Source organism: Nicotiana tabacum, chromosome 3, assembly GCF_000715075.1.
Source record: "Nicotiana tabacum cultivar K326 chromosome 3, ASM71507v2, whole genome shotgun sequence".
Lineage (NCBI taxonomy): Eukaryota > Viridiplantae > Streptophyta > Magnoliopsida > Solanales > Solanaceae > Nicotiana > Nicotiana tabacum.
The window spans coordinates 154,766,579-154,792,277 of NC_134082.1; positions in this window are offsets into that span (position 1 = coordinate 154,766,579).

Below are 25,699 nucleotides of genomic sequence, written 5' to 3' on the forward strand. Positions count from 1 at the left end.
CCCACAAACATCATATATGAACCCTCCCCTATTACTAATCACCCCAACATCTGTTTACAAATAATATTATTACAAACTAGGATCACATGAATTACATAAGTAAATGAAATTATACTATAGGGAGCCTAAATCAGGCCCAAAGTAAACATGGGAATGCCAGGCCTTCAGTAGAGTATTAGAAACCAAAGATCTCACAGCCAGTAATGTGTGCCTTGGTGTGTCAGAGTTCCCTAAGGACCTCAAGGATCCCGGGCAGTGCTCACACCAAGACCATTTCTCAAATGGGAATTGGTTATATGCAGTGTGGAAGGGCCAACCCTGGTATGCCAGAATTCAGAGAGATCTCAAGGATCCCTAAGTAGTACACATACCAGAAGGGCAAAGCTTAATAATCTAGGAGTAGGGTGAGAGTGTTTGACATAGTGTTGAAAGACTTAGTGAAACAATTTAGAGGTGAAAAGATTCAGAAATAGATATCTTAAAGATACTAGGAGTGACCAGTTTTTGAGAAGAATACTAGGAGTAAGTAACAGTTTTGAAATCATTTTGAAGAAAGCATACTCAACAAACAACCCAATTGATCATAGAGTACCCAAATTCACTAAACAAGTAGACTTACAAACAGGGGTGAAGGGGATTGTGAACATATAGGGCTAAAACCACATAAATAGGAAACATTTGATACAACAAGTGTACAGAACCACTAGGAGTTTACTGAGACAAGTTAATCATGGTAATAGACAGTTGAGACATAGAGAAGGAATGTAACAAGATAATGTTAAAGATAGAGATGTGTTGAACAACATTGGGCACAGTCAGGACCAATTGAATACACTAGAAAACTAAATAACTAACATAGTCATACCAACTAAAGGGAGGGGGTAAGGGAACTAGGTAAACATGATAGGTCGGTATCAAAGAACTAAGTGGAGTCAGACATGCTGATTACACATAAGATAATTTAGACATGCTTAATAACAGCAAACAGAGAAACAAGTTGAGTAACTAATGCAGGAATAAACATGGAGGTATAGACATAGAGCACATAAGGTTGAGTTTCAAAACTTAACTAGAGACATACCAGTTAAAGAAGAGAATGCAGAATGTAAAAAACAGGGCAGTTACACTATCTAGCCTTGGCTTTCAGCCAGCTAGACCAACAGTCAGCACAAATAGCAAAGAAAGAAGATAGAGTTTGAATGTATGTATGTGTGTTCCGAATAATGTTCGTGTCTTTGAGAGGTAGAATAAGAGTGTATATATAGAACTTAAGGGGTGAATCAAAATAAGGTAAAAGAATCACAGTTCAATCAGTTAGGAGCAATTAATCAGTCACATAATCACTTCCCATAGAGGAGTCCGGAATAGACCCCTTAATTGGGGGCAATCAATTAACGGTCACAACAGGGAGTCTAATTAAGGTAAGGACTCAAAAACATTCCATGTAGGGAGTCAGTAGAAGTCCCAAAACCATACTGATAACTAATTAAGGCAAGTATTATCAATAAAGATCACAAATAATGAAACAAATAAAATTTCAGCACATACTGATTTTAACAGGATATTTAAAGGAATCAATCAGTAAAATTTTCAAAAAATATTGATTTTATAAGAAAGAGTTATTCAGATTCCCTAAATAGAAATCAATTAAGTAAAACCTCACAGAAATACCAGTAGAAAAGCTTGTTCGAATAATCAATAGAGATCAATTAGGGCAAAAATTCCAAAGAATACTGGATTTAACAGGGAAAACATTTGAATCCCTTAATAGAATCAGTGAGTGCAATTGATTCACAGAAATTAATATAATAGAAGAAACCAGTGTAACCATTAGAAACATCTAGGGTTCGAGCATACAAACAAAGGTTAACCAAATACGTAAAGAGATGAACAGATTAAACATTGAAAGTAGCAAAACCCCTTGAAGAGAAGTCTGGGAAGAACCTTAATTTGAAAACACTTAAGGTTGATTGACAGTATAGAAGTCAAAGGACCCTCAAAGAAGACAACCATGGAAACTTGAAACTACTTCAATCATACAGAGATTTGAACAACAGAAATCAGAGAAATCAAAACCTAAAGTAGCGTAGTGCTAAAATCGGTTAGTAGTAGAGAAGTAAAAGAGCCTTAAATAACAGCCATGGGAATTTGAAAACACTTCAGATACATAGAGGTTCGACCAATAATCAACAAGAAAACCAAACCAAACAATAGATAAACTCTTGGAGAGTTTTGAACAAAATCTGGACTAGATCTCTTCGAGGTCCTTCCACGAAATCACAAAATCAAGCAACCAGGGGACGTAGGTGGCAAGTAGAAGTCTCACACAACCATGGAAATCAATAGATCAAATAGGAATCAAAGGGATTAGAGCTGGTTTTGGGTGGCAGTGGATAGGGTTAAGGTTGGATCTCAAAGAGACAGAGAGGATTAGGGATTCTAGGGCGGCTGTTTGGCGAGAATGGTTAGGGTTTATGGGGGTCGTTTGATTAAAAAAGGTAAGAACAAATAAGGGACGTTGATCTCGGAGATCAACGGCCAGGATTAGGGGGCTCGAGTCGGGTTAGGTTTAATTGGGGTTGGGTTTGATTGGTTTGGGCCTGGTTTAGTGGGTTAGGTCCAAAAATTAGAGAAATTAAAAGGCTATTTGTTAAATACCCAAATAAGTGATAAAAATTATTTTATAAAATAATTATCAATAAGAAAAAAAATTCATGCATAGAAGAGCTTTAAAATAATTATTCAGTATTTTTAAAAATATAATGGACCAATTTCTGGTAAAATAATGTAGTGATGTATACATGGGCTTAATTGCAAAGTTAGTGCAATTGTAATCAAAAGTGTAAATTTGGCCATTTGTGAAATAATTTGAACTTAATATGGCTATAAATAACAAAATTAAATCAATGAAATGTTATAGAGCCATTTTTTATGCAATTTTGTCATTATTTATATAAATAAAATACTAGAATAAATTAATTAAAAATATAAAAATTATGGAAAAATATTAATTGATGCTAATGTATAGTTTTGAAAGTATATATGCACTTTAAAATATTATAGGGTAAAATGGGTATCAACAATTTCCCCTCTTTACCCGGAAAGGATGAAAGAGTTTTCGGGTAAATAAATAATGGCCAATTTTGACCGATTTGGATGTTTTGAAATAATTAGGGCCGAACCCTAGTCTTTGAGCTGCCTACATATCCCTGGTTTTACAGGAATCAGGCCATGTGTAGTTTCGGATCCACCGGTGAACGAAGCCGATTGAGTTGTTGTAGGAATGGTAGTCAATTTTGGCAAAAGGCTATTTTATGAGGGGTAATGTCTAATGGAGTTATGATTATGGGTCTAGAGTGTATCAGATGTATTATAGGGCAGATAGCTGGATATCACGAGGTAAGATATCCGGGATTACCTCCGTATATTTGGAAACGGTTGCCTCCGGGATCACCTGCAAACTCAAAACACGATGCATGCAAGTACATAGATTACTGCAAAAATTTAAACGTGATACAAATTCCCTTTGGACCATGAAAGATTGCCTTTGGACGGTGCGGATGACGTCCTTAGACTATGATGTCCCGGGCCATGAATCGTGAGATAGGAGATTTCGCAGGCCACGAAATGATGTTCTTAGGACATAAAAATGGTGCCTCCGAACCATGATGCTTTTGAATAATAATATGCAAATTTTTTGGGAGATCCACAGGCCATGGCATGGTGTCTTCCAGCTATGAGGATGATTCTTTTGGACAATGACGCCTTCGGACAAGTTGACAATATTTCAGCCCATGAGATGTAATAATATGATTCTAAAATTAGCAAGACAAGGCTTAGTCTTGTGAGGTTGAGGTCAGAGCTTAGCCCGAAAGAGGATCAAATATATAGTGCCAGAATAGAGCAATATTTATGCAAGGAAGGACAATGCTTAGTCCCATTAGAAGGCAGTGCTTAGCCTTATGCAGAATGGAGACAAAGCTTAGTCTTGTGAAAAATGAAGGCAGAGCTTAGCCTTATGCAAATATGGAGGCATGGCTTAGCCTCATGCAAGGTTCGTGATAGGGCTTAGTCTTATGCAAATGGAAGGAAGTTCTTAGCCTTATGCAAATATGGAGGCGGGGCTTAGCTTCATGTAAGGTTTGGGACAGGGCTTAGTCCCATGCAAATGGAAGGTAGTGCTTAGCCTTATACTAATATGGAGGCAGAGCTTAGCCTTATGCAAGGATCGGGACAGGGCTTAGTCCCATGCAAATGGAAGGCAGTGCTTAGCCTTATGCTAATATGGAAGCAGGGCTTAGCCTTATGCAAGGTTCGGGACAGGGCTTAGTCTCATGCAAATGGAAGGCAGTGCTTAGCCTTATGCAAATATGGAGGCAGGACTTAGCCTCATGCAAGATTGGGATAGGGCGTAGTCCCATGCAAATGGAAGGCAGTGCTTAGCCTTATGTAGATATGAAGGCAAGGCTTAGCCTCATGCAAGGTTCGGGACAAGGCTTAGCACCATGCAAATGGAAGGCAGAGCTTAGCCTTATGCAAGATGTGGGACATGGCTTAGTCCTATGCAGATGGAAGGCAGAGCTTAGCCTTATGCAGATATGGAGGCAGGGCTTAGCCTTATGCAAGATGCGGGACAGGGCTTAGTCCCATGCAGATAGAAGGCAGAGCTTACCCTTATGCAGATATGGAGACAGGGCTTAGCCTCATGCAGATAAAGACAGATATTAGTCTCATGCAATATGGGGGACATGACTTAGTCCTATGCAAAGGATAGGTAGCAAATAATAGTAGAATATTTCTAGCTGGATATATATTCGGTGTCTGGTGGCCTGATTGATAGTGATTTTGCTGCATGTATATATTTGCGAATGCTACTATTATGTCATATGTGCCTGGAGTCAAAGAAAAATTGTAAGTTTTGTAAGGGGAGGTTGGTTCGTGTCTTCATCTGCTGGTTCTGCTCCTCCGTTTTGGAGGCCTTGTTTGTTTTTCCCTAGGTAATACCTGGCTGTTACGAAAATAGTGTTTTTCGAAAATATGCAACTATTGATGAAAAAATAGAGTTATTTTAGAAACATGGTGAAATATCAAGTGATTTTTAGATGAACTAGTGACTGTAACATATTTCAAAGACATTGCAGCTTTCTTGTGTTAGAATTTTGAGGGTCCTCCTCAAAATTCTACCCCATTTTGGTAGATGATCCTCCGGCCGTTTGCGAGTGACGGAACTTTTTTAACCTTCTTCCGAATTTTGAGAATCCTTCTTAAAAATCTGTCCAAGTTTCTTAACCAATATCTGACTTTCTAACATGAGATGATGTTAGCTGGACTTGCTCTGGAATTTTGAGGGCCTCCTCAAAATTCTACCCCAGTTTCTAATCCTGAGGGAAAATGGAAATTTTATTATGATATGACCAAACCCACAGGGCTGCCTACGTATCCCCTCTTAAACGGGAATCAAGTCAAGCATAGTTCAATTGCATCAGATGAAGAAATATAAATAGTCTAAACATAGCATCTCTTAACTACGTTTGAATTAATCGGTTTTGGCCAGATTTCTCCATCTATTTCTGCAAGTATGAGTGCTCCTCCTGTTAGCACCCTGTGAACCATGTAAGGACCTTGCCCGTTGGAAGAGAATTTCCCTTTGGCTTCATCTTGATGTGGGAAGATCTTCTTCAACACTAGCTGTCCTAGTGCAAACTATCTTGGTTTGACCCTTTTGTTGAAAGCTCTAGACATTCTGTTCTGATAAAGTTGATCGTGACATACTGCGTTCATTCTTTTTCCATCTATAAGGGTCAATTGCTCATAGCGGCTCCTTATCCATTCTGCACCGTTGAGTTCAGCTTTTTGTATGATCCTTAAAGAAAGGATCTCTACATCGGCAGGGATGACAATTTCGGTACCATAAACCAGCATGTAAGGAGTTTCCCTGGTTGATGTGCGAACTGTAGTGCAGTATCCCAACAAAGCAAAGGGTAGCTTCTCGTGCCATTACTTGTGGTTTTCTACCATCTTCCTTAGTATCTTCTTGATGTTTTTGTTGGCGGCTTCTACGACTCCATTCATCTGAGGTCTGTATGTTGTGGAGTTCCTGTGCTTGATTTTGAAAGTTTCACACATGGCTTTCATCAGATCACTATTGAGATTCGAGGCATTATCAGTGACAATGGACTCGGGAACTCCGAATCGGCAAATAATATGATCCTTGACAAAGTCTGCGACAACTTTCTTGGTTACAGCTTTGTAGGATGCAGCCTCTATCCATTTTGTGAAGTAGTCAATGGCTACTAGAATGAACCTATGCCCATTTGAAGCAGTGGACTCGATAGGACTGATGACATCTATTCCCCAAGCGGCGAATGGCCAAGGTGAGCTTGTGGCATTGAGCTCATTTGGCAACACTTTTATTATATCGACGTGTACTTGACATTGGTAGCATTTGCGAACATACTAGACGCAATCTGTCTCCATGGTCATCCAAAAATAATCGGCCCTAAGTATTTTCTTGGCCAAGAAAAAATTATTCATATGCAGGCCGCAGGTCCCAGCATGTATCTCCTCAAGTAGCTTAGAAGCCTCTTTTGCGTCGACACATCTTAGCAATCCCAAATCAGGGGTTCTTCTGTACAAGTTTCCTCCGTTGTGGAAGAAGTGATTGGACAATCTCCGAAGTGTGCATTTATGTGTATGGTTTGCATGCTACGGATATTCTCCTTTTGCCAAATATTCTTTGATATCGTGAAACTAAGGTTTTCAGTCCGTCTCCTCTTCAACATGGGCACAATATGCCGGTTGATTATGAATTCTCACTAGGATGGGATCGATGAAATTCTTATCTGGATGCTGTATCATGGATGACAAAGTGGCCAATGCATCAGCAAACTCATTCTGAATTCTGGGCGCATGCCGAAACTCTATCTTCATGAACTTTTTTCTCAATTCGTGCACATGGTGCAGATATGGCAATATCTTGGAATTATTGGTGGCCCACTCTCCTTGTACCTGGTGCACGAGCAAATCTAAATCTCCAATTACCCACAGCTCCTGAATATTCATGTTGATTGCCATGTTGAGCCCTAGTATGAAGGCTTCATACTCTGCCATGTTGTTGGTGCAGGGAAATCTGAGTTTAGTAGACACCGAATAATGCTGGCCAGTTCCCGATACCAAAACCGCTCCAATGCTCACCCTTTTGAAATTTGCAGCTCCATCAAAGAACATCCTCCAACCATCGTATGCTTCAGTAATGTCCTCTCCTATGAATGACACTTCTTCATCAGGAAAATACGTTTTCAAGGGTTCGTATTCTCCTCCCATAGGATTTTCAGCAAGATGGTCTGCTAATGCTTGTCCTTTGACTGCCTTTTGAGTTACATAGACGATATCGAACTCACTTAATAGTATCTGCCACTTGGCTAACTTCCCAGACGGCATGAGTTTCTAAAATATATACTTCAGAGGGTCCATCTTGGATATAAGGTATGTAGTGTAGGCATAGAAGTAATGCCTCAATTTCTGAGTTGTCCAGGTCAAAGCACAACAAGTGCATTCCAGCAGAGAGTATCGTGCTTCATAAGGTGTGAATTTCTTACTCAGGTAGTATATGGCTTGCTCCTTTCTCCATGTCTCGTCATGTTGTCCCAGAACACATCTGAAGGCTCCATCTAATACAAATAGATAGAGTAGCAAAGGTTGACCTGGCTCTAGCGGGACCAAGACCGGTGGTGTGGACAGATACTCCTTGATTTTGTCGAAAGCTTTCTGACAATCCTCGGTATAGCTTGTTTCGGCATCTTTCCTCAACATTTTTAAGATGGGTTCACATATAATTGTGGATTTCGCTATGAAGCAACCGATATAGTTAAGACATCCTAGGAAGCTCATCACGTCCTTTTTGCTCCTAGGCGGCGGTAACTCCTGAATAGCCTTAACTTTAGACGGGTCCAGCTTGATCTCTCGACGACTGACAATGAATCCCAATAACTTTCGTGCAGGAACCTTGAATGCACACTTTGTGGGGTTCAGTTTGAACTTTCTGAGTTTCTGCTTCACGGCGGACACATTGGATTGGTAGGCAACTTGTGAGCCACTATGGATGTGCTCAAACCGGTCATGTCATCATATGACCATGAAAAGATATCATCATACTCCTTCAAGAAACGAATGTACTCCTCCTTCTCTATTGGTGATAAGTGAATGTTGATGCGAGTCTCCTTGATGGTTTCAGCATCTCCGAAATTTATTGCTTCGGTTTCGTCCAGGTTGGACTTAGGCTTATTCTCAAAGTTCTCAACCTCTCTGACAATCTCCTCAAGTATTTCATCTTCCTCATCCGAGTGGCTATCCTTATGTTGCGTTGCCTCATTACATATCACAGTTGTCAGTTCATAAGGAAAAGTAATAATAATGTTATAGAAAGAGAAACATGGAATATAATAATGATTAGTAAATAGTAATGCATTGATTAAAATCGAAAACATCCAAAACAAGTACGGCTCGATGAATCGAGCAATTATTTTGAAACAATCAAGTCTTTTAAAACAAAATTACTGAAAATCTTAGATGCCTAGCATAGCTATAGAAATAAAATTAAGTTGATTACCAAGCTACCCAGGGACTCGGTGGGCCCGGGATGGTATGTCAGTCCAGTTTCTGAGAACAACTCCCTTCTTCACAGTCTGAATAGTGAGGCTTTCTTCCTCCTCCTCCTCAATTATTGCACTAAAATCCATGTCTTAGTTCTCCAGGAACAGATTCCTCAGCCCAGCTAATGCTTCTTCTTCTGCAGTTCCCCATATTGTATCAGCTTGGTGAAAAGTCTGACCCAGATGTGGCACTGGTTTCTCGAGAGGGTAATAAGGTCCACGCCATGGAGGCAACCATTCATTATACTCTTACCATGTATACTAGTATCCGAGCCCGAAGGTAGTACCATGACGTTTCAGTTGTGTCAGTTTGATAATACTCTGGAGATTCTTCCCAAGCCCTTTGTCGGGTTCATACCCAGACCATGCTAGTATGTTTTATATCTTGTTACTCCACCATTTGTCTTTCTCAACAGCATTGACACGTTCAATGTGATGATAAGTTTCCCCTCCTAGCCTTCCTCTATTCCTGATAATCGGGATGGTTTGACTGGTGTAAATGGGGTTACTCCCGTCCCCGTGAATGATCACCTCCTGATGGTTCCATTTGAATTTCACAGCTTGGTGTAGTGTGGAAGCCACAGCCCCAGCGGCATGTATCCATGGTCGGCCCAACAGAAGATTGTATGAGTATGATATGTCAAGCACTTGGAATTCAACGTCGAACCAAGTTGGCCCCATCTGCAGACAAAGATTCATCTCCCCAATCGTGGCCCTTTGAGACCCATCGAAGGCTTTCACGTTCATGCTTCCTGCCCATATTTCATGGAAACCTTTGCCCAATCTTTTCATAGTATCCAACGAACAAATGTTGATGCTTGAACCTCCATCGATCAGAACTCTGGCAATGAATTTGTCTTCAAATTGTATAGTGATATGTAGTGCTCGATTATGATTCAACCCTTCAGGTGGTAGTTCATCTTCGTGGAAGATTATCTTATGACATTCTAGCACCTACCCTACCATGTTGGCCATCTCTCCGCAGGTGATATTGTTGGGTACGTAAGCTTCACTTAACACCTTCATCAAAGCACTCTTGTGTGCCTCTGAATTTTGCAATAATGATAGGATGGATATCTGAGTTGGGGTTTTGTTCAAATGATCAATGACAAAGTATTCCTTTGAATGTAATTTCCTCCAAAGGTCATCCGGTCATGTTTCAATGACAGGCTGCTTGGTAGTGGCATCCTTACTTGGTCCTCCCAAGTGTTCAGGTGTATAGATTCTTCTGGTCCTAGTCATTCCTTATACAGCATCGGATTCCTCCATCTTTGCCTTTCCTTTTCGCCTAGCTTTGGCAACGTAATCCCAGGGTATTGCTTTTGAATCGAAAGGAGATGTGGTTGATATTGTCACTGTGAAAGATGTGGCCACTTCTACTTCAAATGGAATCGGGGTGGCTGTAGGTGGAGCTACTTCAACCTAACATGGAACCGATGCAGCTACCTCGACTGGTGACTGAGTCTGTACTATAATAGGAGTAAATGTGACTGCGGGTTTAAAGTCATCGCCTTCTCGAATAAGTCCGATTGACCCCTCAGGATCCCATTCTTCATCTATCTCTATCACATGTATTCCACCGCCCTTATGATCCGGGAGAGGATTGTTGCAGACATTGGGTGCAGCTTCTTTCACCTGTATGACCTTGTTGTCAATCAGCATCTAGATTTTATCTTTCAATGTTCGGCACTCATCAATGGTGTGCCCCTTCATACCGGAATGGTATGCACATGTTTTGTTTGGGTTGACCCATTGGGACGGTTTCTCCACTGCTACAATGGGAATAAGAGTGACGTAACTAGCGGCCTTCAACCTTTCATACAGCTAGTCTATGGGTTCAGCAATAGCGGTGTATTGTCTGGGTGTTTGCGATCAAAATTGGGTTGTGGTTTTGGATAATTTTGGCGAGTTGGAGGTGACTGGAAATGAGATGGTTGGGAATTATAGGTGTGATAGACAGTGGTTGGTTGGGAATATCTAGGAGATGAGGGTTGATATGTAGGTGGAGGTGTTTGGTATGTGGGTGGGGGTGTTTGGTATGTGAGTGGAGATATTGGTATGTGAGTGAAGATTTTGGGCCCTGAGCCACTATTACTGTCCCGACATCTTTCTTTTTTGATATGCCGCCTGATTATAGTGCTTTGTTTATGGCATGTAGTGCCTCAAAGTTTCTTACCATCCTGCTCTTGATTCCTTCTTCGATCCTTTCACCAAGTTTGATGATATCAGAGAATTTGTTATTTTCAATAACCATCAACCTTTCATAGTATTGCGGATCTTATGCTCTGACAAAGAATTTGTTCATTTGTTCTTCGTCCAATGTTGGCCTGACCTTGGCCGCTTCCGACCTCCATCGAGTGGCATACTCACGGAAAGTTTCGGTAGGCTTATTCTTGAGGTTCTAAATGTAGAAAACATCCGATGCATTTTCTATGTTGAACTTGAATTGGTCTATGAAATCAGACGCCATAATCACCCAGTTGGACCATTTCTTAGGATCCTGGCTGATGTACCAGGACAAAGCATCTCCCGTAAGACTTCTCATAAAAAGTTTCATCTGGATCTTTTCATCCTTTCCGAACCCAACAAGCTTGTCACAATAGGTCTTCAGATGAACCCTGGTATCACTTGTACCATCAAACATCTCGAACTTGAGTGGTTTGTAATCCTCCGGCAATTCTACATCCGGCTGTATGCATAGGTCTTCATAATTCAAACCCTCTATCCCTTTGCCTCATTCGACGCCCTGAACCCGACTTGTCAATTTCTTAAGTTCCTCGGCCATGTTCTTGATGAGTAGGTCCTTTTCAGCGGATTCTGGTGTATAGGAGGTTGGTTGAGTAGAGTGAGGTACGGTTTCCACATATATAGGGTTGTTTTGGTGAGTGCCAGGAACCTAGGTGTAGTGGTGGTCATTGGTTGAGTTTTGAGGATCAGGGATAGGTTGTGGTGTGTTCTGGGGAGTATGATAAGTAGCGGTTGGTAGGTATTGGATTGGTTGATGGTGGTGTTGTGGCAGATTTGGTATCGGTAAGGGATTGAGATTTTGAGGTGGAGTTGTATATTGATGCGGTGCGGGAGGGTTTTGTGGATGCTGGTTTGGTGTTTTTTGGGGAGGCGCTGAGTTTTTGGTATTTTGTTGGTTGATATCAGGGACATTCAGGGTGAGGGATAGGTTTGCCAAGTTGCGTACCTGATCAAGCTCTCCCTGTAACTCCAATATCTTTTGTTCCAACCTCAAAACTAAATCATTTGGTACCGGAGTACTCCGATCGTCTGAAGTTTCCACATTCTCAGCATTTTCCTTTCGAATACCACTTAAGTCGTCCATTTTAGCCTTCCCTTTGCTTCTTGTATTACTTGGAGGAGGAGGGGGTGGAGGGCCTCTAGATCTGGTGTGATATGTTGATGATACCAATATGTGCGAACCAACCTTAGGGGATGGGAAAAAAGAATAAAGAAAAATAAAAGGTAAACGAGTCAATATGGGTTTTAAAATATTTATAGTATTTAAACACATATTGCGGGAATGTAAATTTGCGTCCTAATCTGGGAGCCTCGTTGTGCCCGAGGTATGCCTAACAACAAGCAGATTTGGCGAAATTCAGTGCCAATAATTGCCTTATTTCATTAATATAAAAACAAACACCCCCAAAACGACACTAAATAATGTTACTAATGGCATTTGGCCTTATTATATTTAAAAGAAAGGAAAGCAAATCTAATCTACTTGGTCCCAGAAGGACCCTATCCAGACCGGATGCTGTTGTCAATCAACTCTCCCAGCTCGCATAGGTTCAGCAGTAAGAATGCCCTTGCCAAATGCCCTCCTTCGTTTCCCTCAGCGTTCTAGCAGTCAATGACTCTCTTTCTTATCTTCCCTTCCAATTCCATTAAATTGTACTCCAGATATTCCAGCTTTTCGTTGGATTTAACAGCTTTCTCTTTCCACTCATTAATCATTTCCATATCGGCCTTATGATGCACCATATGCTCAGCTTCAGATTCTCGAACTCTTTTGCGCAGCTTGTTATATTTCACCTCTACTTCGGCATACTCATCTATGACCCTGTTTCCTGGACCAACCCTTGGCTCAAAGATTCCTGATAGATTATCATCCAAACATGAAGGATAAAAGTATGAGTGGACCGCATGATATCAGTCCGGCTCGATGGTATCCTTCTCCACAATAATCTTCAAAGTTCACATATGTGTTGCGCTTCATTCTTATATGGGATGGCGTCACCCTGGAAATTAGCTATGAAGTGACTCATTTTAGCAACCTGTGGTATGACATGTCTCCTGCCTGCCTGTCTCATAACCCTGAGGGGAACATAAGGGTATATCCCCCTTAACCCAATCAACACCAAATGTGGGAAGTCTCTGGATCTAATGATGAACTTGTCGGTGGGGAACCACTCGAACATCCACTGAACCTGGTCCTTAGTCAACTTGTTGAAGAACTGTACTCATCCTATAGCATCTTTAGGTTGAGCAAACATGTACGGAATGTAAGTCATTATCTTAGGGTGATTGAAGGTTATGTGGTCATTCCACGGCCTTCGTGGAAACTCCTAACGGTATTGACCCTTTTGGAGATGCTCTAACAACCAAACCTGTAGCACCAAATTGCAACCCTCAAAGAATCTAGACCCCTTCTGATAGCGTTCCAAGGCCTGATACATATCTACAAAGATCATAGGGACAATAGTATATATGTGTCCCTCGATCCCGTCCATCAAAGTTTTGGCCACCATGGCCATCTTGGTATAGATTCTATCCCCTTGGATTGGGAATACCAGCATGCCCAATAAAAACACAATGAACACGAAGACCCTGCGATAAACCTAGCCCAAGGAGGTGATTGAGAACTCATCATCAAAAATACGGTAAGAGCTATTGTGACGGTATCTTTCGTAGAGGAAGTCAAAAGGTACGTAGGAGTTCTTCAGGCACTCCAAATCATCATTTTTCTTCAGCCCCATAATCTTAAGGAACCCTCTAGCGGTACGATTTTTAGGTTCTAATAGACCAGGGCTATCCCAAGGCAACCTAACAAATCCTCCTATTTCTTCTAGAAGGGAAGTCATTTCTATATCCCCAAAGCGGAACACGACCCTTTCCTTATCCCAAAACAGAGTGGCAGCCTCGATCAATATTTGTTTGGTTGAAGATCCATCAGTGAAGGCAAATTCTCTAAGACTCTTTTCACATGATTTTGGTCACTTGAGGGAAGATCCCTCCACCAATCTAGAAAAAATGGAGGTATGCTACTGACCATACCGAATCTGGGGACTTCGTGCCTCATTTTCTGCAAAACAAAAGATTAGGACCTTTCCACCTCCAGGTTCGTCTATTTATACAACAATGATTAGCATATTTGCACTAATTTATCCAAAATTAATGCACACAATCGCGGTTGCGTCCGTTGGGATTATGGAAAACCCGATGGACTTTTGGACGAGGCTTGTCTTAAAGGGTTATTATGTGGACAACATATTAATCCGGCTAGGTTTGACCATGATGCATGCACAATTAATCAGAGTAAGGTTTCCATAGAGGTCTGGAGTGGGACCCTCAAGCGAACAACTTAAGGGGGAAATGCACGAAACCGTCGAACGCACCGCTGATCAACTAGTTTTACCGCAAATACGCCTTTCTGAATTTAAAAGAGTGATATATAGGAAGAGCACAAACACTCATCAAGCGTTGCTATAGGACTGATTATGCACCAGTGGAATATGATGTTGAGCATGATTTATGCAACAATAAATAGCATGTGGTCAAGTATTTGCACGTTAAAAAAATGATAAATGTAGTATTTAAATAATTGAAAGACATTTAGGAAAAAAGAAAACAAAGAGACAAGTCGGTTTTAGGAAATAAAGGAGATCATAAATAAGCAATTAAATCAAAATAAGGGGGAGGGTGCACATGATAAATCATGCTTAAGACTAATTCACAAAAAATTAAGTTCGTTATGGTAAGAGCCTAAATATCCCCAGCAGAGTTGTCATGCTGTCCTGCCCCCTTTTTCCTTCGCGGGAGTCTGGGTTTCGATATTCATAGGGTAACAACTCGTTTTCTTTTGGGATTGAAGAGTTGCCACCTAACAGATTAAGGTGCATTAGGGCACCTAGAGCAATTAACTCATGCAACCAGTTTGTATTACCAGAGATTAGGTTAAAGGCTCGAAATAACCTTGAGGGGAAGGTGTTAGGCACCCCTCCCGATCCACAACGGTGGGTCCCAGCCGAACTTAGTTATGTGAATTAGTCATTTGACAAGTAAGCAGTCTCAACACATGTTTTCAAATAAAGGTAGTCTACACAGTCTAAACACATATACAATCAAGAAAGTTTGAATGGTCTAAGCATTCATAAATTAAAGAGGTTTGAACAGTCCAAACATACCAAGGAAGCTTAGGCAGTCTAAGCACACACATGTAAATTGGGGAAGGGAAGTCCTAAGTTAATTAGCCTATTGTATCAATCTATATAATGCCCGGTAATTCTCCTTAACTAGAGAGGCTACACGTGACATTAGCGCGCATGTCATCATATCCTTTTACTACCCATTACCCTCCCCTAGTTATTTAAGTGAGTTTAATTAATGAACTCTAAGCGTGCTTTACCCGTCCCTTCCTTGTGGTCCCGGAGGCATTTAGGACCTCTATACTTAGGCAGTTCTAGACACTCCTAAGGTATTTAAAAGGTAAAATCTAAGTGACAACAAAGAACACATAGAACTGTCAAATATGGAATGAATTAGGGGCTTATGTTTTCCTCCACACGTAATCAGATACATAGCAGGTCTCAACACAACTATTTTGAAAGAAATTTAGAAAGCCTTAGAACATGATATCTAAATGAATATAACAGATGCAGAATATGCAGTAATTTGTTTAAAGCGAAGTGGCAGAACCCTTAGTCACCTTGCCTATTGATTTTATAGTCTATTAAACCAGGACAATTTCACACATAAACAGAACCTGATTTCACAGTTACTTAATTACCTAAGGCTTGCCTAGGTGTGGATCATAATTCTGGGAATTGGTTAAGACAACTTGAAGTTATTTTGTCATATAAGCATGTTGATCTAAGTGATTAATATTACAAAACTGATTTTAGGCATGTTTACACTAGGACATGATATCTATGTGTTGGACTATTTTAAACCATTCTATACACGGTTATTTATTCTAAACGACGCTGACATGGTTTAGAGCTAATGCAGACAAAGTCCTAAATCAGGATTTCTAATGCACGTAGAGATGAGCATGATTATAGCAGCAGTTTAACAACATGATTTCTAGGTGATAATAACCTATGCAGAGTCAGAGAAAGAAGTGATGAACTTATAACATGTTCCTAATATGCAAAATATAAACGTGAGGGTCCTAAGGCAGGTTTTCTAATGCAAATATTATAGACTTATGACATGTTTTGATATAAGTAGCATCACATATGGACCTAAAGCATGATTTCTATCATAAAATAAACTCAAAGCAGAATTGTTGTTGCAAATATGCATATAAACTAAGAGCATGATTTATTATGCATCAACCTAAAGCATGGTATTTACCTAGTTTCCCACAAACATCATTTAGGAACCCTCCCCTTTTACTAATCACCTCAATATCTATTTATAAATAATATTATTACAGACCAGGATTAAATGAACTACATAAGTAAATGAAACTATACTATAGGGAGCCTAAATCAGGCCCAAAGTAAACCTGGGAATGCCAGGCCTTCAGCAGAGTATAAGAAACCAAAGATCTCATAGCCAGTAATGTGTGTCTTGGTGTGTCAGAATTCCCTAAGGACCTCAAGGATCCCGGGCAATGCTCACACTAAGACCATTTCTCAGATGGGAATTAGTTATATGCAGTGTGGAAGGGTCAGCCCTGGTATGCCAGAGTTCAAAAATAACTCAAGGATCCCTAAGTTGTACATATACCAGAGGGGCAGAACTTAATAATCTAGGAGTAGGGTGAGAGTATTTGACATAGTGTTGAAAGACTTAATGAAACAGCTTAGAGGTGAAAAGATTCAGAAACAGATTTTTTAAAGATACTGGGAGTGACCAGTTTTTGAGAAGAATACTAGAAGTAACATTTTTGAAATCATTTTGAAGAAAGCATACTCAACAAACAACCCAATTGATCATAGAGTACCCAGATTCACTTAACAAGTAGACTTACAAACAGAGGTGAAGGGGATTGTGAACATATAGGGCTGAAACCACATAAACAGTGAAACATTTGATACAGCAAGTGTACAGAACCACTAGGAGTTTACTGAATCAAGTTAATCATGGTAATAGACAGTTGAGACATAGAGAAGGAATGTAACAAGATCATGTTAAAGATAGAGATGTGTTGAACAGCATTAGGCACAGTCAAGACCAATTGAATACACTAAAAAACTAAATAACATAGTCATACCAATTAAAGGGATAGGGGTAAGGGAACTAGGTAAACATGCTAGGCCGGTATCAAAGAACTAAGTGGAGTCAGACATGCTGATTACACATAAGGCATAATTTAGACATGCTTAATAACAACAAATAGAGAAACAAGTTGAGTAACTAATGCAGGAATAAACATGGAGGTATAGACATGGAGCACATAAGGTTGAGTTTCAAAACTTAACTAGAGACATACCAGTTAAAGAAGAGAATGCAGAATGTAAAAAATAGGGCAGCTCCACTATCTAGCCTTGTCTTTCAGCCGGCTAGACCAACATTCAGTACAAGTAGCAAAGAAAGAAGAGAGAGTTTGAATGTATGTGTGTGTGTTCTGAATAATGTTCGTTTCTTTGAGAGGCAGAATGAGAGTGCTTATATAGCACTTAAGGGGTGAATCAAAATAAGGTAAAAGAATCACAGTTCAATCAATTAGGAGCAATTAATCAGTCACAGAATCAATTCCCATAGAGGAGCCTGGAATAGACCCCTTAGTTGGGGGCAATCAATTAACGGTCAGAATAGGGAGCCCAATTAAGGTAAGGACTCAAAAATATTCCATGTAGGGAGTCAGTAGAAGTCCCAAAACTATACTGATAACTAATTAAGGCTAGTATGATCAATTAAGGTCACAAATAAAGAAACAAATAAAATTTCAGCACATACTGATTTTAAAAGGATATTTAAAGGAATCAATCAGTAAAATTTTCAAAGAATACTGATTTTATACGAAAGAGTTATTTAGATTCCCTAAACAGAAATCAATTAAGTAAAACCTCACAGAAATACCGGAAGAAAAAGTGGTTCGAATCATTAATAGACATCAATTACGGCAAAAATCCCAAAGAATACTGGATTTAATAGGGAAAACATTTGAATCCCTTAATAAATCAGTGAGTGCAACTGATTCACAGAAATTAACATAATAGAAGAAATCATTGTAACCATTAGAAACACCTAGGGTTCGAGCATACAAACAAAGGTTAACCAAATACGTAAAGAGATGAACAGATTAAACATTGAAAGTAGCAAAACCTCTTGAAGAGAAGTCTGGGAAGAACCTTAATTTGAAAACACTTAAGGTTGATTGACAGTATAGAAGTCAAAGGACCCTCAAAGAAGACAACCATAGAAACTTGAAACTACTTCAATCATACAGAGATTCGAACAACAGAAATCAGAGAAATCAAAACCTAAAGTAGCGTAGTGCTAAAATCGGTTAGTAGTAGAGAAGTAAAAGAACCTTAAAGAACAGTCATGGGAATTTGAAAATACTTCAGATACACAGAGGTTCGACCAACAAACAACAAAAAAAACCAAACCAGACCATAGACAAACTCTTGGAGAGTTTTGAACAAAATCTGGACAAGATCTCTTCGAGGTCCTTCCACGAAATCACAAAATCGAGCAACTAGGGGACGTAGGAGGCAAGTAGAAGTCTTATGCAACCATGGAAATCTATAGATAAAATAGGAATCAAAGGGATTAGGGCTGGTTTTGGGTGGCGGCGGATAGGGCTATGGCTGGATCTCAGATAGACGGAGAGGATTAGGGATTCTAGGGCGGCTGTTTGGTGAAAATGGTCAAGGTTTAGGGGGTCGTTTGATTAAAAAACGTCAGAACAAATAAGGGTCGTTGATCTCAGAGATCAACGGCCAGGATTAGGAGGGGCCCGGGTCGGGTTAGGTTTAATTGGAGTTGGGTTTGATTGGTTTGGGCCTGATCTTAGTGGGTTAGGTCCGAAAATTAGAGAAATTAAAAGGCTAATTTGTTAAATACCCAAATAATTGATAAAAAATATTTTATAAAATAATTATCAATAAGAAAAAATAATTTTCATGCATAGAAGTGTTTTAAAATAATTATTCAATATTTTAAAAATATAATGGACCAATTTTTGGTAAAATAATGCAGTGATGTATACATGAGCTATAATTGCAAAGTTAGTGTAATTGTAACCAAAATGTGTAAATCTGGCCATTTATGAATTAATTTGAACTTAATATAGCTATAAATAGCAAAATTGAATCAATAAAATATTATAGAGCCATTTGTGATGCAATTTTATCATTATTTATATAAATAAAATACTAGAATAAATTAATTAAAAATATAAAAATTATGGAAAAATATCAATTGATGCTAATGCATAGTTTTGAAAGTATATGAACTTTAAAATATTATAGGGAAAAATTGGGTATCAACAACCCACATACCAACCCTCATCTCCCAGATATTCTCAACCCGCCACCGCCTATCATACTTATAACACCCAGCCAGCCTACTATCATTCACCTCCAACTCGTCCAAATTACCAGAAACCTCGACCTAACTTTGACCGCAAACCACCCAGACAATACATTGCTATTGCTGAACCCATCGACCAGTTGTACGAAAGGTTGAAGGCCACAGGTTATGTCACTCATATTCCCGCTATGGCAGTAGAGAACTCATCCCTGTCGCACCTCCTTTTTACCGCGCCCGGGAGGGTGCGTAGGGAGTTTTCTCCAATTTAAGGACAGTCGAAATGGGATTTATTTATTTTTTGTTTCAGAGTCGCCACCTGGGAATTTTAAGGCGTCCCAAGTCACCAATTTTTAATCCCTGAATCGAGGAGAATATGACTCTGTTTGTTATTCTGCGAACCAGAAATCCTGAGTAAGGAATTCTGTTAATCCGGAAGAAGGTGTTAGGCATTTCCGAATTCCGTGGTTCTAGCACGGTCGCTTAACTGTCATATATTTGACTTTGATCTAAATGCATATTTATTACCCAATTTTATTACCACTTTTATTTATACTGCTTGTGATTAAGGGCCCTTCTTTGAATCGAATCACGCGTACGTATATTCGTGTTATAAATTAAAAAAATGTGGAATTATGTCACGCGCATGTGTACACGATAATCTTGATAATATATTTATAAAACAATTATTTTCGAAATTGTGCCGAATCAAGAATATTCGTCTTTCTTAAATAGTGAACCGCACATCTCGGGTTTTATGAAATTAATTTAATATTTTCCGAAGAAATTCATTTTTATCAAGTGTTGTTCGAAGTTGCGCGGACGCATAATCCGAATATTCTTTTAGAGATATAATCAGGTTACGCGAACGTATCTCTAATTACGTGGAATATTTTTAATGGTATTATGGATTTTCCACCAATTTTTTATTATATCATGAGAAATCTCCATTTAAGATACCCTTGAATTCTTGAAAAGAATTCACAATTTATTAAATGTTTACAGCTGATTATATCTCCACATATGAATTATATTCTTTCGAGCCATTCAAATTTTAGGAGTAAAATAAACAAAGTGTGATTAAGAATACCATTTTCTCGTAAATACAATATATATATATGTATATACCCAAAAATGAATTGCATGTGAAACTGGAAAAAAATGATTTATAAAGGGAAGAGATATTTTTGAAGAATTTTCATTATTATATTTAATGCAAATTCTATTTCTACTTACCCTTGATATAAAATGTTGCGATTCGTGCTTATACATCTCATCTCATTCTCATATACTTGTTTTTAATCTAATAGGCGAAATTAAATTAATTTATTTACGATGGTAAATAGGCATCAAATTGATAAGAAAGGGAATTATTATACAAATCGATTAATAATATTGCCTTACATGCAACATAGTTGTACGTCTGAAACATTCATAGCACTTTAACATCGTAATGAGATATATCAACTCACCATCCATTAATGGTTCTATATATACATGTTATCATGCCATATATGAACGTACAACTTACATCATTCAATCCACAACTAAATCAGGTATTAGAATAAACTAGCAATATGGTTTTTGACATTTTCATACTACTCTTTATTCAACTAACAACGCCACAAGGCTTAGTTAATGGCCAATCTTTATGCTATATTTTCCTATCTTGGCAATTCAAATATAACTATACTAATGAGATTTCAAAATGGATAACAGTATTACAAAACTTTTATACGAATTTCAAAAATAAGACAATTAACTTATAGCCATCGTATTGAACTTACTACTAGTTAATCAACATAAAATAAAGCTGAAATTTAGACTGAACTTTGAATGAGTAAAAAAAAGAAAACATAATTATCATCCCAAACTTCATTTTTCCTTCCAATGTTCTTTTCACAACATGAATCTTAAAAATATGTACCTGGAAATGAAGGTAGCAGAAGTAGATTTTAGCAGTAGCAGCAATAACCAAATCAGCAGAATAGCAGTATTTCCCCAGATTTGAGCAATAATAAAACCCGTGAAACCAGACGACCAGTAACAGAAATTTAAAAAGAATTCCAAATTTAAACCAAACAATGTTGACAAACAAACCAGGACAGATTCCAGAAACACTGTTTCAGCTTTTCCTTCTTTCTTTTCTATTATCTGTTTCAGATTCTGTGTGTATGCGAGTGTTCTATTTTCTGTTTCTTTTGCTATTTTTCTTCCTTCCTCTCAGATTTCTATTTCTGATTCTATTTCTATTTCTTTCTTTCTGTTTTTCTCAAATGTAAATGTATTTCTGTGTGTATTCCCTAATGCTTTAAAAATCAGCCTCTCTTAAAAACTCTCTGAAAAACTGCCTCCTCTTCAAAATTCCAATCCCTGTATTTATACAGGTCTGCCCTATTTCCTTTTTGTACTTCTTGGACCCCCTTCTTCTTTTTAAAATCAGAAAGTTCCATTAAAAACTGCTTTTGAATACTTTAAATGATCTTATCCTGATTTTAAGCAGCCCCATTACCCTTTGTTTCCCATTATCACTTTTAAATAATAGCTATTAACTTTCCACTTTCAGCACACTACTATTAACATATTACCCTCATTGTTTTATCTGTTTCATTCCCAGAAATGTCCCTGAAATCCTACTGCAATTACTGTCCAAGTTATCTGAGTTAAACTGGTTTAGCAGCTAACAACCAATTCCTAATGATTAACCTCCTAATACAATTGTATTTACCCAGCCTTTGTAAACTTGAATTCAGAACTAACATCATAACAACATTAAACTGAAAGTATTATAACAATTCAAACTGAACTTCAACATTGAACCAGAATCAGGCAAACACAGGAGCATTGTCAATATACTGACAATGCTCTGAAACTCAATGATCAGAAATCAACACTCATACAGCATCCATTTGACGGATTTTATTGAACTATAAACAAAGATGTTTTAATTGTCGAGTATTAATTAAACTGATTATCAAATAAGAAACAACTGATTACAACAAAATAATCCATTCAAAACAGGTTGTTTCAGTCAACATTTTCATAAACAAGATTTACAATACAAACAATCGACGAACTTAATCGAGTCGATCACACACATTGTAATTAATCACAACCAACAGAAACAATTCATTTATTTGACTAATCATACGGGCATGAGACAAAAATGACAGAATTAATCAAACAAAAATATGAAAAATTAACAGGTTATTAAAACAAACAAAAATACACGTAGAATACACAAAAGAAAGAGAAAAATACCTCTGAACCTTCAAATTTATTCAGACTAGAACTCCACTTGGATTTGGACTTTTTGAAATCAAACAGACCTTAGTCGAAGTATTTTCCACTGAAAATACTTCGACTAAGGTCGATTAAACCTCAATCTTCTATTTAATTTGGGCAGAATCCAAAAGTTTGGTATTTCTAGGGTTCCTGAAGGTTCGATTTGGGGCTTAACCATTTCTGGTTAGATTCGAGGGGAACCAAAGATAACACAAGGGTGAGGGAAGCCTAGGGGTGATTTGGTGTTAGTTTAGAACAGATCTGGGTGAGTTCTTGTTTGGCTCGAATCTTCAAATGAAGATTCGAGAAGCTCTAAGGTGATTCGAGCCAAACAAACACCGGATCCATAACGAGGCAGGCTAGGGGGTGCTATGGTGTTAACTAGGGGCTGGTTTGGTTTAGATCTGAGTTTGGCTCGAATCTTCAAATGAAGATTCGAGAACCTTCAGGAAGATTCGAGCCAAGCGGCTAACATATTCGGATAGAGGGTGTTCAGGGGGTTCTGGGGTGTTAAGGTGGTGACCGGCGGCGTTGATGCCGCCGGGTTTCAGGCGGTGGGGAATAAGGGCGGCTAGGGTTAGGGGTTTGGTTTCGGAAGGGATGATGAACAGTAGAGAGGAGGGGGGTGTTCAGTTAGGGGCCGGGGTAGGGGTTTGGGCCTTATATAGGGATGGGGTGGATTGATCTCATCCGTTGGATCAATTAAGATGCACGGTTGAGATCAATCCACTTAACCAAACGTTGTCGTTTGGTTGAAATTCGGGGTCAGGCTGGATCGGGTCAAAGGGTCGGGTAAAGGGTTACGGGTAAGGGGGTGAGATCTCCGCCGTTGGATTGATTCAATCCAACGGTCCTTGATGAAGCATGACCAAACGCTGTCGTTTTGGCTCGTGTAAATTGGACCGGACAGGCTTGTTTGGACTGGGCTTATGGGGCTCATTTTGTTTGGGCCTGGATTTAGGTCCAGGTCCGATTTTCTTTTTACAACTTATATTTTTTTTATTTTCTAATTTTATTATTAATCATTAAAATCTTAATTAAAATTATAAAAACAAAAATTACCCTTCCAAAGATATTAATTACCTTTTAACAATTATTTAACACACAGACCAAACATTAATCATACAGTGAAATATTTAAAATAGAACAAATGCATATTTTGTGATTTTATTTTGAATCAATTATTAAATGCATAATTAAATCCTAGATATGCATGAAACATATATTTTTATTTTTATTTTCATTTTGTTATGACAAAGTAAACATTTACGGATATAAGACAAATATTTAACAAATACCACGCAAATTCAAAAATTGCACAGTAAAAGAAATTTATTTTATTTTTGATTTATTTTGGAGTAGTTTTCGTGAGGCAAAAATCACGTGCTCACAGCTGCCCCTCTTTGTGCGGAAACTCGAAGAGTTTTCGTGCAAAGATAAAGTGAGCGGATACGAGCGATTTTTGCCCGTTCAAATACTCCGTGGGAAGCATTTTTTGAAAGATTTGACCGAACCTCTGCTTCAAAGGTTTCCTACATATCCTTGGCTATAAAGGAATCAGGTCAATGTAGTTCGGGAAGTTTTGGGTAGCTGGGACTACCGTGGGACTGTGATGTTACTGCTGCTTCGTGCTGTTTTTACTGCTTGCTGACCTCCTTATTACACCTTACTTTAAAGGTAATACAAAAAGCTAAACTAGACTATGGTACATGAATTATAAAATCTTATCTAGATCATGCCCTTGCGTTTCTTGTTGTCTTGATATCTTGGTGACTCTTGGGCATTTGGCTTATTCCGTATTCCTTTTCATTGTGTCCCGTATTTTCTTTATCTGTTTGGGATTCTTGTTGTTTCCTGCTGGGGACTTTGTTGGACTCCTCTGCTTTATTGACTCTAAATGTGCTCCTTTCTCATATGAGCGGGCTTTTGATTTCAACACTTCAATTGTATTCCCTTGTTCTCCAGGTGGGTGCCTGACTTCTGTCTGCTTTAATTGTATTCCCTTGTTCTCCAGGTGGGCGCCTGACTGCTTCTTTTCTTTGTCCTCATTCTCCAGGTGGACGCCTGACTTCTTCAATTCTTTGTCCTCATTCTCCAGGTGGACGCCTGATTTCTTCAATTCTTTGTCCTCATTCTCCAGGTGGACGCCTGATTTCTTAAATTCTCATCCTCGTTCTCCAGGTGGACGCCTAACTTCTTTAATTCTTATCCTCATTCTCCAGGTGGACGTCTGACTTCTTCAATTCTTCATCCTCGTTCTCCAGGTGGACGCCTGATTTCTTTAATTCTCATCCTCATTCTCCAGGTGGACACCTGACTTCTTTAATTCTCATCCTCATTCTCCAGGTGGACGCCTGACTTCTTTAATTCTCATCCTCATTCTCCAGGTGGACGCCTGACTTCTTTAATTCTTATCCTCATTCTCCAGGTGGACGCCTGACTTCTTCAATTCTTCATCCTCGTTCTCCAGGTGGACGCCTGATTTCTTTAATTCTCATCCTCATTCTCCAGGTGGACGCCTGACTTCCTTAATTCTCATCCTCATTCTCCAGGTGGACGCCTGACTTCTTTAATTCTTATCCTCATTCTCCAGGTGGACGCCTGACTTCTTCAATTCTTCATCCTCGTTCTCCAGGTGGATGCCTGATTTCTTCAATTCTCATCCTCATTCTCCAGGTGGATGCCTGATTTCTTCAATTCTCCGTCATCATTCTCCAGGTGGACGCCTGACTTCTTTTTAATCCTTCATCCTCATTCTCCAGGTGGACGCCTGATTTCTTTTTTAATTCTCATCCTCATTCTCCAGGTGGACGCCTGATTTCTTCAATTCTTCATCCTCATTCTCCAGGTGGAAGCCTGATTTCTTCTTTTCTCATCCTCATTCTCCAGGTGGACGCCTGATTTCTTTAATTCTCATCCTCATTCTCCAGGTGGACGCCTGACTTCTTTAATTCTTATCCTCATTCTCCAGGTGGACGCCTGACTTCTTCAATTCTTCATCCTCGTTCTCCAGGTGGACGCCTGATTTCTTTAATTCTCATCCTCATTCT